This window comes from Pantherophis guttatus, chromosome 7 (genome assembly GCF_059756535.1).
Source record: "Pantherophis guttatus breed Tessera chromosome 7, ASM5975653v1, whole genome shotgun sequence".
Taxonomy (NCBI): domain Eukaryota; kingdom Metazoa; phylum Chordata; class Lepidosauria; order Squamata; family Colubridae; genus Pantherophis; species Pantherophis guttatus.
The window spans coordinates 47,642,506-47,655,137 of NC_142069.1; the positions used below are offsets into that span (position 1 = coordinate 47,642,506).

Genomic DNA, 12,632 nt, shown 5'->3' on the forward strand with positions numbered 1-12,632 from the left:
AGAAAGGTGTGCAGAATTTTTTTGGATAGAGTAAGATTTCAGTTGGTCATGGACTAATATATTGGTGGTTACACTTCAAAAACTAATTGAGAAGACAGGATAAACATTTAAATTCATGATATTTAATTTATAGTAAATATAGTTAATATATTTTTGTGCTAGTTACATACTTACTCTTTTTTAATGGCATGTTGTTACCATTATGCATTAATTCACGAAGGTCTTCTATAACTCTACAAAAGTCTTGCAGAATTGAGTAACTACATGAGGCTCTTGGCCTCAGGTTTTTATGTAGTCCTGATTTAGAATGGAAAATCTTTCCCAGACGAATCCCTCCAGAAGTTTGGGAGTACTGTCAGTTTTCATAATCTCTACCTGTTCATCTTGCTATCTGGAGCTGATTTAAAATACATAAAGGATAAAAAGTTGTCCGCGCTTGCTAGAGAACAATGTTGTAATTTCATTCCTACAGAAATTGTGATTGTTTAATACAATTTAATGCCTAGTCTACTATTGCAATCAAACACACTCTCTTTATTTGTATTTATGCCTGATAATAAAATGACAGATGTTGCTTGTATGTCAGTCTTATAAATAATATTGGGAAACAAAAGGACTCTGAATTTAAAATGACACCCCTCCAAGAAAACAGCAGATATAAAAAGAATGATAAACACAGAACATAGAATAATAGGGTTCCTGCAAAGTTCCCACAACTTCAATTCTATCATTTCATCTCCGTTACTAAAATTTAATCCATTATAGCTGATCCTATAGTTCCCTACTCTAAAAGTTGTCAGCTAGGCCCATTGGGAACCTGTTTGACCTCCCACTTGCTGTAGAGTTTGCTTCCCAGTTGATGTTGAGGTAATTAAAGTCTTCTATTACTGCTGTGATACATTTCCTGCATACCTTAGCTAACTGATTAGCAAAATGTTCTTCCTCTGCATAGCCTATAGCCGTGATGGCGAATCTATGGCATGCGTGCCAGAGGTGGCATACAGAGCCCTCTCTGTGGGCACACATGCCAGCTGGTCTTCATGGGCACCAGAGCACCGAAAAACGCCCAAAAAGCAGGCCGTTTTTGGGCTGTTTTCAGGCCAGTTTTGGGCTGGAAAAGGGCTGAAAACGGTCTGAAAAATGGCCTGAAAATGACCCAAAAAACGGCCCCAAAAAGCTGGTTTCAGGTTTCTGGTGCACAAGCATGCACATGCATTCCAGTTTGGGCACGCAGTGCCAAAAAGGTTCGCCATCACTGGCCTATAGTATACACCTATGGCAATGTCATTCTTTTTTTCTTTTTATAGTAACCCATATGCATTCAGGGCTTTCATTCTTCGTTTTATGCATTTCTGTAGAGGTGCAGTGATTTCTTACATATAAAGCAACTTCATCTCCTTTTAAGCCTGTTTATAGCCTTCCAGCAGTACATTCCAGTCATGAATTTCATTCTACTAAGTTTCGGTAATGGCAACAATATTGTACTCACCCTTGTGTAATATCCTCTGTGCATGCTCCAAGATGACAGCCTCCAGCTGATCCTCCGTTGCCGAGGGGGTAATTTTCGGGGGTTTGTATGGGCCAAGCTTCTTTTCTTTGGCCCGGCCCGGCTAGATGAATATGTTCCAGTCCCATAGAGAGCTTTTAAGAGCCTGTGCTCTCTGGAACATCTCGGGGACTGAGAAGAGCCAAGAGAAGTTGATGTGAGGGCAGATGCCACTGGGAGGCCTCGGTGACGACGATCAGGGCGGCAGCTGCTACTACTCGGCGTGTTCCTGGGGGCGGCTATACCAGTAACAGAAGCCAAAATAGTGGCAGCAGCGTTTGCAGCGGTGGCGGCGATGCGGCGGCCTTTCTGGGATCCCCGGGGGCTCATGGAGGACTCGGGGGATGATTTGGCTGCTGGTGGCAGCGGGGGCGGCTATGATGGCGGCCGTTGGGACAGCACCGAGAGAAGTCAGCCTTGTCAAATCAACTGCGGTGGAGAGTGAGAGGAGCTCGCTGGTGGCTTACCATCTTGGAATTGCTCTGGATAGGAACTTTGTAAAGATCTGGGAACCTGGGAGCAACTATATGAATTATAGGATTGCTGGAAGATCTGAAGGAGACTTGGAAGGGCTGGATGGCCACGGACTAGTGGCTGGTTTGTTGCCCTATTTGGTCTCTCTTTCCCCTATCGCCTGGTTTCAGGCATTATTTGGTCATATGTCATCCGGACTATTTCCATCCGCCGTGGAGAACTCTCCCCTGGCCTTGTAGAATCCTCCCTGGATCCATCTTATCCTCTCTTTGTTACCATCTTTAGTCTGCCCCCCTCATCTTGGCTCTATATTCCATCTCATACCTTTTAGCCATAAGGAGAGTTCTTGGCCTTTGGATTGTGGGTACTGAGGGAACCTGGTCCACTGCTGCCGTTCTATTACCGGAGGTGATAGTCCATCTTTTTAATGCCAGCCATCGTGAGAGGGTGGTTTTGGCGTTTTTATCCTCCGTGTCAGGTATGCTTCCTTCAATATCCAGGAAAGAAAAATCCAAACTCAAACATTTTGAAGAGATTAGTACTTTTACTGAATATGAAATGATCGCAACCCAGGTAAAGCTGGAAGTGAGCAAAACGCGCGAAATGCATCTACTAAGCTTCTCTCCCCCCCCCCCGTGTCCATTGATCATCAGCCAATCCAAAGGTCTCTCAAAGGTCAGGTGGCATCACGTCTGGCAGCGTCATTCATCAGGAATGTAGGGCAGTTGGTCAGCCGTCCCCTTTGAAGATCCACTTTCGTTTCTTATGAAGACACGTCCTACAAGGAAAAATAAAACACCTCCTGCATCTTCCCACCCTTCGCACCCATACTAATCCCTCCCCCCTTTCTTATGGCAGCTGAAGCAGGCAAAGCTGAGGCTGACACTCCGGTTTCTTTTGAACAGCTGAGACTCTTTTTCACTGCTGTGAGAGGGCAGTGGATTCCAGATGACCCATACCAAAGGCTCTGTATTTTCTCTCCGGGACCATTTTACTTGTAGATCATGATTGAATCCCCGGCCATATATCATCTTACCCCAGGCTGTTTTCGGATGTATTCAGCAGCTGAACTTTTGGTGTTGCGAGACTCCCCCCTCTCGCACGTCTGGCCCTCCACACTATCGAGGGCCTACCTTGGTGATGGGTTTTGAAATCCTGAGAGGTGGCATGCAGCGAAAAGGAGGCTGAGGAGTTTTCTATCTAATTTTTTAATTAAATTTTTAAGGGGTTCTGGGGGGGGAGGGTTAGATTGGAACTAGGGTTGTGGGTTTCAGGGATAACCCACCGAGGGAGGGACCAGGCCCAGCTGGGGGGCATGGCATGGGAGGCGCAGGGTCCCGGGTCGATGAGGGGGCTAGAGTGTGTAACGATGAGGGCCAGTACATCAGTACTGTGAGTCGGAGGGGCAGATATGGCGGGAGCTGGGGGCCAAACCTGGTTCTGGGAGTGCGCGCCCGCTGTCTTCAAGCGGTGGCGTGCTCCGGTCCCCAAGGCTCCTCTCATTCCCCAGGTAGTCCAGAATCTCAGGGCCCAGACCTTCTTCTGATGTTATGCAATGCCAGATCTGTAGTAAATAAAGCCCCCCTCATTTGTGATCTAGTTCAGGACGGGGGAGCCGATCTGGCAGGAATTACGGAGACCTGGTTGGGCCAAGAGGGGGGTCCCCCTCGTTGAAGTATGCCCTCCTGGTTTCCGCGCATTTCGTCAACCGAGGTCACAGGGTAGGGGCGGGGGGGTGGCGGTTGTTATAAAAGAAGGTCTTGGTCTGAGGGAGACCACTGTTCCTCAGATTGCCAGTTGTGAGTCCCTCCTGGTGAAGTGGGGTCATGGGGTACAGGTGGGCTTGCTGATCACATACCTGGCTCCCTGCCACGTGGCAGCGGCCCTGCCCGAACTGCTCAACGTTATAGCCGGGGTGGCGGTTGATACCCCGAGGCTTATGGTCATGGGGGATTTTAACCTGCCATCCATCGGTGAAGCATCTGAGGCAGCGTGGGAGTTCATGGCTTCCATGACAGCTATGGACCTGACCCAGTTAGTGCATGGCCCTACTCACATGGGGGGAAACACTCTGGACTTGGTTTTTGTCTCTGGACAGTGGTTGAATGATCTCGATATTGGGGATATAGTGACTGAACCCTTGTCATGGTCGGATCATTCCCTCCTTCGCCTTGACCTTTGAACCACTACACCCCACTGCAGGGAGGCGCAACCGATGAGGTGGTTCCGCCCCAGGCGCCTGATGGACCCGGATCGGTTCCAGACGGAGCTTGGGCCGTTTCCTGAGGCTCTGGATCACGGCTCGACTGAAGACCTAGTGGCTGTCTGGGATAGGGCGGCCGCTGGAGCTTTGGACCGGGTCGTGCCTTTGCGGCCTCTGACTCGGCGCCAATCTCGCTTGGCTCCTTGGTTCACTGAGGAGCTGAGGGAGATGAAGCGCCGAAAAAGACGCCTGGAGAGTGGTTGGAGGGCCAGCCGGTTTGAACCTGATCGAACACTGGTAAGGTCTCATATTAAGACTTACCTTGTGGCGATAAAAGTGGCAAAATGTAACTATTTTTCCGCTCTTATTGTGTCATCAAATAACTGCCCGGCCGCCCTGTTTAGGGTGATCCACTCCCTGCTCCTTCAGGAAGCGCGGGAGGACCCCTTGGAGGGTAGAGCCGAGGACTTCGTACAGTATCTGTATGATAAAATCGCTCAGATTCAGGAACATCTGGACTCTGACGGGGTAGATTCAGGGGGGAGGATGGAGGCAGAATATTGAGAATATTATCTGGGAAGAGTTCGATTCTGTGACTCCCGAAGACTTGGACAGGATACTGAGTAGACTGAATGCTGCCACATGTTTATTGGACCCGTATCCCTCCTGGTTGGTGCTGGCCTCTCGGGAGGTTACACGAGGCTGGCTCCAGGGGATTATAAATGCTTCTTTGAGTGCGGGTGTCTTTCCCGCCGCCTTGAAAGAGGCAGTGGTGAGACCTCTCCTCAAGAAGCCTTCCCTGGACCCGGCAGTATTAGCAAATTACCGTCCAGTCTCCAACCTTCGCTTTGTTGCGAAGGTTGTTGAGAGTGTGGTAGCACGAGAGCTCCCTCAGTACCTGGATGAATCGGCTTATCTGGATCCATTCCAGTTGGGCTTCAGGCCTGGGTACAGCATGGAAACGGCATTGGTCGCATTGGTTGATGATCTCTGGAGGGCTCGGGACAGGGGTTGCTCCTCTGTCCTGGTCCTATTAGACCTCTCAGCGGCTTTCGATACCATCAACCATGGTATCATGCTGCACCGGCTGGAAGAGCTCGGGGTGGGAGGCACCATGTTGCGGTGGTTCTCCTCCTTCCTCTCTGACCGGTCTCAGTCAGTGTTGGCAGGGGGGCAGAGGTCGACCCCGAGGCCCCTTGTATGTGGGGTGCCACAAGGGTTGGTCCTCTCGCCCCTTCTGTTCAACATTTATGTGAAGCCGCTGGGTGAGATCATCCGTGGTTTTGGGGTGAAGTACCACCAGTACGCTGATGACACCCAGCTGTACATCTCCACCCCGGACCACCCCAATGATGCCCTTGAAGTGATATCCTGGTGCCTGGAGGCCGTACGGATCTGGATGGAGAGGAACAGACTCAGGCTCAACCCATCCAAGACTGAGTGGCTGTGGTTTCCAACATCCCGATATAATCAGTTGGTGCCATCACTGACTATTGGGGGCGAGTCATTGGCCCCCATGGAGAGAGCTCACAACTTGGGGGTCCTCCTGGACTCACAGCTGTCTTTAGAAGAGCACTTGACGGCTGTGGCCGGGAGGGCATTTTATCAGGTTCGCCTGATTCACCAGTTGCGTCCCTTTCTGGATCGGGACTCGTTAAATACGGTTACTCATGCCCTCGTCACTTCCCGCCTGGACTACTGCAATGCTCTCTACATGGGGCTCCCCTTGAGGAGCACCCGGAGGCTCCAGCTGGTCCAGAATGTGGCTGCACGGGTGGTTATGGGAGCGATGGGGCGCTCCCATGTGACCCCCCTCCTGCGCGACCTGCACGGGCTCCCGGTGGTCTTCTGGGTCCGCTTCAAGGTTTTGGTTACCACCTTTAGAGCGCTCCATGGCTTAGGACTGGTATTTACAAGACCGCCTTCTGCCACCAGTAGCCTCTCACCGACCAGTATGCTCCCATAGAGAGGGGCTCCTCAGGGTGACGTCAGCCAAACAATGTCGATTGGCGGCCCCCAGGGGGAGACCCTTCTCTGTGGGGGCACCTGCCATCTGGAACGAGCTCCCCCCGGAGATACGGAGGATCCCGGACCTGCGTGCTTTCTGCCATGCCATCAAAACATTTCTTTTCCAGCAGGCCGGCCTGGCCTAACCTCTCCTTTAAAATTTTTAAAATTTTTAAAATTCTTCAATTTTAAATTTGTCTTATAAATTTTGGGTGTTTTAAATTTTGTTTTCTGGGCCAATTATTTAATTGTATTTTAATGGTTTTTTAACATTTGTATTATATGTATTTTATTTGGCTGTTCACCGGCCTGAGTCCTTCGGGAGTAGGGCGGTATACAAATTCAATAAATAATAATAATAATAATAATAATAATAATAATAATAATAATAATAATAATAAGAATAATAAGAATAATAAGAATAATAAGAATAATAAGAATAATAAGAATAATAATAATAATAATAATAATAATAATAATAAGAAGAAGAAGAAGAAGAAGAAGAAGAAGAATTCAAATTTGCTCTGTTTGTTCCTCACACTATGAGCATTAGTATAGAGGCATCAGAGTTCTTTATGGTTCTCCCTGCTTTTGCTTCCTATGTCTCCTGTTTTATATCTGAGTTCTCCTTCCTTCTCACCACTCCCTACCATGGGTGGGTTCTAAATTTTTTGACTACTGGTTCTGTGGGTGTGGCTTATTTTGTGGGTGTGGCTTGGAGGTCATGTGACTAGGTGGGCGTGGCTAGCTGGTCAGAGTCATTTCTGGAAGGTCCTTGCACTTACGACCAGTCCTCGCAATTACGACCCGACTCATTTGTTTGCTTTTAACACTGATCAGCTGTAGGACGGCCCTTTGAAGCCCCGCGGCAAGAGTTTAAACAGTTTTTTTCCCTCTAGTCATCAACTGGGACTCAGGAGGCAGCAATAGATTGGGGGTGGGACCAAATAAAAGGTAAGAATAACGGGGGGGTGGGAGGGCGGGGAGGGAGAACCGGTTCAGTGACGTCATATCGTCACCGCTACCAGCTCGGCCGAACCGGGAGGAACCCACCACTGCTCCCTACCTCATTGGTTGGTTGGTTGTCTTGGGGCTGATGCTTGGGATTAGGTCTTAAAGATCCTAAAGATTGGTCACCCTCGTCTTCCAGTTTTAGTTTGAAGCCCTTTGGATAAGACGAGTCAGTTGTTTTCTAAACACATTCTTCCCAGTTCTTGTGAGCTGAAGCCATCCCCTGCCAGAAGCCCTTCATAAAGGTAATGTAGACCATGGTCTAGGAATCAGAAATTTTCTCAACCTCACCATCCTTTAAACCAGTGATTTATTTCTAAACTTCTCCGTTCCCTCATTGGTTGTTGACCAATTGGAAATACAGATGAAAATACCACCTGTTCTCCTTAACCTTTGGCTTTCATTCTGAGCTGCTAATAGTCTATTGATATCGTTTTTAGGCTCTTTGTTGCATCATTTGTGTGGGCTTGATTATTTTAATAAGGTTCTCAGTCACATCTGTGGTTTTTCTTCCTGGGAGACAAAATATTCCATGAATTGATTGTCCAGTTTACAAATTGCTGATTCCATTCCCCTGAGAAGTAAGTCTCCTTTGCCACCATTAGGAAGCTATTTTTCTTCCTGTCAATGATGTCCCTTCTCCAGATGTCTGCATGCTTTCTTCCAGGAAGAGGATATAAAATCAATTGCTCAGCTCCAATGGGGCTTTACTGTATTAGACAGCCGAAACATTGTTCTTGGTTGTTGTTTATTTCTATGAGTGACATGTTGCCATTGGCCTGTATCTTGAAGTTCATCTAAAGCAGGGGTGTCAAACTGACGGTCCCCAGGCTGGATGCATCACATGCAGGCCATGCTCACCCCAACTTCGTGAATGGAAAAAACATCAAAAAAGGTCACATGATGGCAGTGTGATGCCACAAGTTTGACACCCATGATCCAGTGGTGGGTTGCCCCTGATTCGGATGCCCCAACTGATTAAACCTGAAACAGCGAATCGACCCCCTCCCCATAGGGACCAGAGAACGAGGCGGGGAGGTGTTCACCCCTCTGGGGCTTGCCGGTCTTTCCGTGGCCCGCCGAGGGGTAAAAGGAAGGCTACTCACACCCCGGGTACGGAACTCACGTAGTCCGACATCTAAATCCACAGCTGCGCTGAACCACTCTGACAGCTTAGGCGGTAGTCCCCGATAAACACATGCTTGCCGTAGTTCTCTATCCAGTCCGAGACGAAATTGATGTACTAAGAGACGTTCAGGCCATGTACGGAGGCGACCGGCCACTGTGCGAAATTCTTTGACGTACTGTCTCGCTGGTCTACCCCCCTGTTTTATGGCCACCAATTCGCTTTCAAGCAACTGTGTTCTGGACTGGTCTTCAAACCGGCAGCGTAACGCTTCTAGAAAGAGTCCCACATTTGCCAGCTCTTTAGCGTGGTCGCTATGTAAATCCGCAACCCAATCTGCAGCCTCACCTGTTAGAACGGTGGTAATAGCCACCACCATGGCCCACTGGGACGGATAGAGACGCCCGTAGAGGTCCATGTAACTCAGTATTTGACTCAAGAATAAAGAGACCCTGTCGGCACTCCCATCGAATGTGGCCTGTATGGGGGGAGGCCCCCAGAGTTGTTGTTGCTGTTGCGGGGCGCCCACCCCCGGCATCCACAGTGGGGTTGGGGCCCCCGGCCGGGTATCCTGGAAAGCCCCTCTTTGCTGCGGGAGAGGGCCGCGGGCCCCCCCTTGACCCGCCTGTTGGGAGCCAGACTGTTGGAAGGCTTCCTGGTCCCCCCCCCCGCACAGACCCCCCCACCGGGGTTGTGGAACCAGAAGCTGGGGATGGACCTCTCCTACCAGGTCTATACACCCCCCTCTCAATGCGGAGTTTCGGGCTTGCTAGCTGGAACCGAGCCCCGGAACTGCTCCGGGTCTCCCCATGACTCTGCCATGATTCATGCGACTGCGCCCACGGTTGCCAGGAGGGGGCATCTCGAAAGCTCCCTTCTCCAAACTTTTCACGCAGCACATCCAGGGTGGAGGCTCCTAGCCCCGAAGAATGGCTCCAATCACACTCCTCGTCGTCCAACCACCGTCGCTCTCTCCACCCCTGGAAAGACGTGTCCCCTGACTGTGCTGAGAGCGGCCTTGGGGCGGTGAGGGCGGAGCTCTGCCACCACTCACCTAACTCTGGTCTTGTTCCGCCGGAGCCGACAGCCTTGCCTTCAACAGAAGCGGCATCCTCCTGCACCAGCTTCTCCTTCGGGCGAACGACCATTACCCCCCCCTCCTCAGCTGCTTGAGCACCGGGTGCAGCCTCCACCACGGTGTCCTCCGCCGTATCTTCCTCTATCGCCGATGTCCCGACCGTCGTGCCTTCCGCCATTCCGGGTGCAACACCAACGAGACAGACCAGCGAAAAGGAGGATGAAAACGCCGACTTTCTGTCTAGCTTCCTAACTGCGAGTCCAGGAGCCGTCGGATAAACAGACGCTGCCAAGTCTTAGTTGCTGTAAGCGGTTTATTTCAAACGGTCGCTAGCACCGTCAGTAGCGAAGAAAACAATTAATGCAAAAGGCATACAAAGTTGGCGTTGGGAGCAGCCGCCTTCCAACACCTTTTAAACCCACGCGCCCAATGATTACATTGGCTGACACGCCCTTCCGGAGCACCCGGCCCCTGCATGAGTCAGCAATTGCAGCAAAGCAGTTAAACAGAATCCTAGCTCCGACCGCAGCGTGACCGGCCGCCTACTAATTATGCTAAACACCCACCACCACCTGTGTAAACAACCACCCCGCCCGACGCCCCGTCCGCCGATCCAAGTAGGTATAACAGCGGGGTCAACTTCATATGCATAGCGCCAGGATCCGCAGCTCCCCCTATCCCGCTGAATGGCGAGGGGATCTCGACACCGGATCTATAGAACCAGTAGTAAAACCGGCAGGAGGCTCCACCCACTGACCCTGATGTCATCAGAAGCGATCTGCGCATGCGCCAAAGCAAGGTGCACGAGCGAAGTGGTTGCGTGCGATCCCGTTGCAAACCGATATTAAAGGTAAGTAGAACCAACCCCTGCTGTGATCTAAAGGTTCATTTGCGGGGGTTGGGTAGTTGTTTGTTCCTTGCTGTGTTCAGTTTGGATGTAATCTCTGGTTGAATGTGTTGGTTGAGTCTCAATGATCAGTCTTGCCTCTAGACAATTTAAACATTTATTTATTTTTTATTTTGTAAACTGCAGTTCTTGCACTTCATCAGGGGCAAGAATGGTTAGATCTAATTTAAAGACTGCATCAGTCTATTAGTTTTCCAGATTATTGTCAATTTACCTCTGCAACTTTAGAAACTAGGCTGGTGAAGTACCCCAAAACCAGTCAAGCACATCTTGGCTAGAGATACTTCTCCATTCTCACCCAGACAGGTGTCCGTGATGTGAGCCAGAACCATCCTATCTGCCACAATTAAATTGTGCATTTGGACCTCTGAAAAATAAGGAATTGTGTCTATACATTTCATTAACATTTATAAAACACATACAAATACACAAATTCTGAAAAAATATTAGACAAAAAAGGATACATTGGCTGATAATATATTGTAGATTACTGAATAATGGGCAAGGAAAATCTTGAATTTATCAAATAAAGTAGGAAACTGAAACAATGTATTATGTTATCTACCAAGTGGGCAGTATTTTTACTGGTTAATTTTAATTATAGTTTTAATTTCTTCTGCTTACAGGAGGAAGATAAACAGGGCCAGGAGATTACTCTAGTTTAAAAATCCAGGAAGCCCAATTTTTAAAGTGTGTTACCTGAATCATATTGAAAGAAATCCCAGTTCTTTGAGTGTTTCAGGATAGTGACTCACAATCAATTTTGGGTGGCAGGCAGCACTGCCAAATTTTAGCAGCAAACCATGCGCTAACTTGTAGTAGTAAAATATACTACTAAACTTTGATGGTTACTGATTATCCACCTTTGTTGTGAATGTGAGCCTCTTATTAAGGATTTCCAAAAGAAAAGGGATTTTGAAAGCAGTATAGTGACTTTATGTTGTTTTTCTGAGACTAAAGAGTTGAATTACAAATCATTTTTAGGTCATGTTAATTAAAATTCCAGTTGGAAAATGAAGCTGTGCTTGTTTGATTCCAGAAAAGATGCTTTAGAGCCGTCCAAGACATGAACATACTTGAGAGCCAGTTTGGTCTAGTGGTTAAGGCAACAGGCTGGAGATCAGAAGACTGTGGGTTCTAGTCCCACATTAGGCATGAAACCTATCTCACAGGGCTGTTGTTATGGGAAAAATAGGAAGAGAAAAGGAATATTATATACAGTGGAGCAAAAAAGTATTTAGTCAGCCACCAATTGTGCAAGTTCTCCCACTTAAAAAGATGAGAGAGGCCTGTAATTGACATCATAGGTAGACCTCAACTATGAGAGACAAAATGAGAAAACAAATCCAGACAATCACATTGTCTGATTTGGAAATAATTTATTTGCAAATTATGGTGGAAAATAAGTATTTGGTCACCTACAAACAAGCAAGATTTCTGGCTCTCACAGACCTGTAACTTCTTTAAGAGGCTCCTCTGTTCTCCACTCATTACCTGTATTAATGGCACCTGTTTGAACTTGTTATCAGTATAAAAGACACCTGTCCACAACCTCAAACAGTCACACTCCAAACTCCACGATGGTGATGTTGCAATATTTTAAGGATCAGACTCAATAATTGATTTAAGAATGAAGTATTCAAACAAAACACTGTTTATTTACAGTAGGCATTCTATATTCGCTGAATAATTACAGATAGAAGCAAGGAGGAGGTGCATACAGCTCCTTTTATATACACAAGGCGGAGCAAGGAATGGGAGTGGTTAAATATGAATATATTAAATGATGAAGAATAAGTTAGCCCCTAATACCTCGGTTATATACTATTTACATATTGGAGAATAAGGCATTTACTTGTGACAAATCCCCCTCTAAATGCCGATTCGATATACAACAATAATTACATTCAGATTCAGAGCAGTATAAAACTTGCAGTTTTGAAGTCAAGTATTTGTGCTGTTTAGAAGGCAAAGGCTTTGTCAATATGTCAGCTATTTGTTCTGATGTTTCGCAATGGACTGCTTTAATAAATCCATCCTGAGATAATTGTCTCACGTGCTTGAATTTTATATCTATATGCCTGGATCTTTGACCAATATTATCAGATCTAGATATTTCAATAGCAGCCTTGTTATCTTCGTGTATGATAAATGGTAATGAAGGTTTCTTCCAAGTATTTAACAATAGATCATTAAACCATACAAGATTGTTGGAGGCTTTAGACAAACAAACATATTCTGCTTCAGTCGTTGAGGTGGCTACTAAATCTTGTTTTCCAA

The 12,632-nt window shown here is 47.6% G+C and overlaps 1 protein-coding gene and 1 pseudogene across 2 annotated transcripts in view; both read left to right on the forward strand.

The window, feature by feature from the left end:
• Positions 1 to 12,632, forward strand: part of SAXO6 (stabilizer of axonemal microtubules 6) — a 104,235-nt gene that overhangs the window by 22,311 nt on the left and 69,292 nt on the right. The gene's annotated exons all lie outside the window — the stretch shown is intronic.
• On the forward strand, positions 3,566 to 5,090 carry LOC148112832 (uncharacterized; annotated as a pseudogene).